We start from the raw sequence: 4,923 nt of genomic DNA on the forward strand, positions 1-4,923 counted from the left end.
TATTAGATCTCTATTGGATATTTTATCCTCAATATTTGTTCTCGTTTTTCTGCACCGTCAGTTTATCTGAACAGCCCTCACATTGCTCACATGACACACACTTTTTTCTGTCTCTCTCTCTCTCTATATATATATATATATATATATATATATACTGTATTTTTTTTCATATAAGGTGGCTATCAGTCTGTCAATAATACGTGTAGTATGAAGAGACTCGATGCAGTTATCAATTTATTTCCAGGTGTGATTGATGCATAATAGACTACACGCACATACCCGTCACGTTATAATGGAGACGAACCTGAACATATCCAGTAAACACACACTGACTCAGAGAGGATTGAACTAGATTGAACTGTTATCTCCTGAAACCAAAAACTCTGAATTGGACAGTTCAGGGTTAGTCAACCCAGAGTTTAGATTTAAAAACGGGGCCCAGGTGTCACACATTGCACAGACAGAGCTAATCAAACAGACACACGATCACACACTGACATGAAGGAGCTGTCAACCTTTTTGTGTGCGTCTGTGTGAGTCTTGACTAAGTGACAGTCAGTTGAAATGTCCCTCTCAAACTCAGGCTTACAACGTGTGTGTCTGGTTGTATTTCACAAAGACTTCATATAAATGTATGGGGGAAATGCAGACATATCAGAGGAGTCCCTAATTCATGAATGTTCTTCCCCGAGGCACTGGTCTCTATAGCTATTTCATACCAGGCAGTGCCTCGGAGCATGAGCCCCGTGGCACTAATAAGTTGAGAAAGTGTATTAATCCTGACTCTATGTCGATGTTTCCATCTCCTTTAGGCCTTCTTTCCCTCTCTGATACTCACTGACAGCTGTCTCTGCAGCCTCGATATCACCTCCCTCTCCCCTGAGCCAAACACTGTCTTCCTCTCATTGAGGGGTGCTTTTATGTTTTTGGTAACCCAGGGCTTGATGTTGGAAAACAAGACAGTTTTGACTGGGACAGAGGTGTCCACGTAGAGGCTGGTGTACTCTGTCAAACAGTCTGTCAGTCCAGCTATGTCCTCATAATAAAATAAGTAGTGCTGGAGACCCAAATTAAGATATGAATAAATAAAAAGCATACTTTCACCTCTTGCAAAGTACACCATTACCATTTTAATTAAACATGACCCAGTTCTTCATGCATGAGAAGTTTCCTCATGTCAGATTTTCTTTATTTCGCCTCTCATAGTATAAATTACTTTTCCAATGATACAAATACACATATTTCAGGATGCAAAATTAAGCTGTAATTTGCTATTTTCTATTGCTTTCCAATCTAGTTCAGGACTCAATTTCTACCATGAGGTATTTTATCCTATTCAAAATACCCAAAATATCATCACAACATTATATTTTGTCCAACACAAGGTTCCTGCAAATTCATTTCTGTAACATTAAGTATTGCTCTAAGGTTTCTGTAAAAATGAATCTAAGTGAAGTGAACTCTCACTCTCTTGTTCTATCAGTAAAATATTAAATTAATCAATTAGTGTGTTGATTTAAGCAGTTGGGCGAACCGGACTGAATATTAGATTATTCAATCCAGCCAGTGAGAGACTGCAGAAGGTCTAAAATGCATTAATAAAAACAGATCAGGTCAAGCTTCACCCCTGGTCCCACTCCCAGGCTGTGATTGGAAAGCTGATTTGTTTTTGTTGTTTTTTCATAAAAACTAATGACAGTGCATTTAGCAATAGGTTTACACTGCTCTCTGCCGAACAACCGTGACATGAAAATGTTTTCTGTGTGATCTGTGATTTTTGTGTGGCCAATGGGGGGAAAAAACAATTCACTTAGTAAAGAAAAAAGATAAACAGGTATCCGTTTATTTATTTAGGTATCATAAATATTCCATAACAGACAGGCAGATGTCAGGCAGTCCAGACACTGCAGACCTGCTTCCTGTTCCTGAGTATGACTGTATGGCAGTACCAGATCTGTCCACATGGGGGAACCAGCTCATCATGCTGCTTGATCGCCTCCCTTATCTGCTGGAAACACACATCATAAGCTGTCAGCCTCTTTGAAGAAAACACTGGCTTACAAACATAGGAGACATACGCAGGTAATGAAGTTGTAATACAACAAGACATATCTGTCAGAAATACAGAATATCTGCTGCTGCTCAATTGTGTGACATCAGTTTTACAAACTTAAAAAAAGGAGCAATCATGAGTCCACCTCCTAAAAGAAAACATCATTCAACTAGGGCTATAATACTTCTTCTGTCCCTGATCTACAAAATACTCTCAGACATATCTCTGTGTTTCTAGAGTGAAGACTTATGAATGAACCTCAGCCAGGAAACCCATTTATAGCACTTCTTTCAGGTAGATTTCCAAACGTTTGACACCCTCGCTCAGCATTAAATGTCCCCAGCAAACTTATCCAGTCACTCTTATGCCAGGCTGCAGTGTAAAACCATCAGGGGTTGCCACGGCAACTGTATTTCTCAATGTGACAGTCACACCCCCACCCCCACCCCCACCCTTTTTTTCTGGAAAAAAAGAGGATTTATTTCTCAGGGATTTGCGAGAGGAAAATATTTTAATAAGGTTATCATAGAGGACTGGCAGAGAGAGCCAGAGAGATCTATAGATGGAAGATAAGTCGGGTTATCTTTACCCTGTTTTTGCCAACCACCATTTGTACCCTGAGAAAAAAAAGGGGTTGTGGAGTAAAGATTATAGAGTTTTAGCCTTTGGCATTTGCAGCAGCTCACATGTGTTTTATTTGACTGAGTGTGGAACAGTGATAATACTGCAAATGGAAATGGCAGGGATTCAATTAAAGCTGCAATGCAGTAAGTGATGAACAACCCAATTCAATACACATTACTCATAAAGAATTTATCTCTGTGGGATCTTGAGATTTGTTGTCTTTAGGTTTTGAATTTCAGTATTTAAGTCACCTTATTCCAGATTTGCATGTGTTTTGCCACTCTGTCCATGCACAGCTGAGAATCTTATTTTGTTAGGGTTGTCTTTTGCACTCCATGTGAGCTGAGAGCTGTTGCCTCTCCTTCAAAATGTGTGGTGAGCAGATTGAGTCTGGTGGTCCGCTCAGCCAATGCCTGCATAAACAGTGTCAAAACAAACTTTACAAACCTCAATAGGAAAATGTATTTTTCTACTCAAATGGTTTATAGGCTAAAACTGTAACTGTATTAACTGCACTTTTGTGAAAAGCCCACAGTCTCTTTTCTAAACAAATCTATTCTCATATCTATTTTGACCAATCTGACTTTGATTTCCATTTGTTTTTTATTCTACTTTGTGTAGTACTTGTTGAACTAATCATAATACCGTAATATATCTATGCATTTTAACCTTACTAACATAACTGTTAGATATATCCAATGGTTTCAGTGTTTGCCATTAACCTTGTGCTAGTTGTTCAGAAGTCGCTACAAACTAAAATGGCTGAACAGTTAAACTTGATTTTGAACACTTGATCTATTGCAAACAGACTCATAATGTGTCAACTCTTTATTCGTTTAACAACCAGGGCATTTATAAATGCTACAGATTAATACACCACGTGCATAAAGAATGGATTACTAATGCTAAATGTAATCAAACATTAATCCACACGATTTTAGCTTGGATGCATTAGTCTTTAAACCATCAGTTTGAGGTTTTGGTGGGAGCGCTTTGGAGAGCGTTACTTTGTATAACGTCCTCTTTGTGGTTATTAAAATGGGCCTGAGTTTAACACTTGATTTAAATGCTTGTGACCGCGGATGAGAGGCATATGCAAAATGTTAAAAAGGATCAGATCAGGTGCTGAAACGCGCTTTTGAGCTGACCTCAAAACTGAATCAAAGGGGTGGGGGAGGAGAAGAGGAGGAAACCAAAGGGAGTGAGAGAGGTAGAGGAAGAGAAATGTGGAGGAGGAGGAGAAGGAGGAGGAAGAGGGGGTGGAGGAGGGATATCTGGTGTTCTATTTGCTGTACACTGTTGGACTGAAATAGGCCATACAAGCAAAAGAGCATTCAAATATGTGCTAACCCTAACCTTGCAATATAATGGGTGTTAATGTGACATTTAAAAATCAATAACATTTTTGTGTTGGAAAAAGACAGGAAAAGTAAATATTACCTTAATTTGGCTTTATTTTCCATTCCATCATCATCAGTATATCAAGTATATTCATACATTCAGTTTCTCTGTATAAACTGTGAGCTGCATTTGACTTAACAGCTTATTTTGGGGGGGATATTATGCAGAGGGGTATTAAGGGATCATAGTTCAGCTATTGATGCTCCTTGCTTTTATCTCATGTTATTGTCGCACCCCCCTGTTGCACTGCTGTATGTGTTGTTACACAGCATCCTGATCACATAATAATCTCTCCACTGATAATCACTGGAATGGCTTCTTGGGTAGCTGATGTGCTCGGCTTCAATTAGTGAGTTGTTTCACTTCGTAACTGAGAGAAAAGGATGGTAAAGGTTTTGTAAGGGTTGAGAATGAACTATATGCTCAGTGGTAAGAGGACTAACCTTTACAGGCTGTTACGTAACCACAGCAGGTCCAGGAGGATTGCACTGTAGACGTAACGACACACACACAGACACGCACACATGCACATACAGCTTTACGTTCAGGTTCTCCGGCAGACACTGCAGCCTTTGTGTGCAGCAAAAAGACTCCAAATAAAGACTCTACTCATATGTGTCCTTGGATCCAGAAAACCAGCTCAACTTTGCCCTTCGATCAGATGGTGGCAGGAAAGAGGTGGTCGAGATGCGGGGTTGGATATTAAACCAAAGTGAAGGAAGGAGGAAATCCTGCTCCACTCTGCTTCCCGTGACCTTTGTCACACACACGCACGCACACGCCGTCACCCAAAGGGTTGACCTCCACAACCTCCACAACAGGAAGGAGGTGTGAAAAAATCCTGT

The sequence above is a fragment of the Trachurus trachurus genome (genome assembly GCF_905171665.1).
Source record: "Trachurus trachurus genome assembly, chromosome: 8".
NCBI lineage: Eukaryota > Metazoa > Chordata > Actinopteri > Carangiformes > Carangidae > Trachurus > Trachurus trachurus.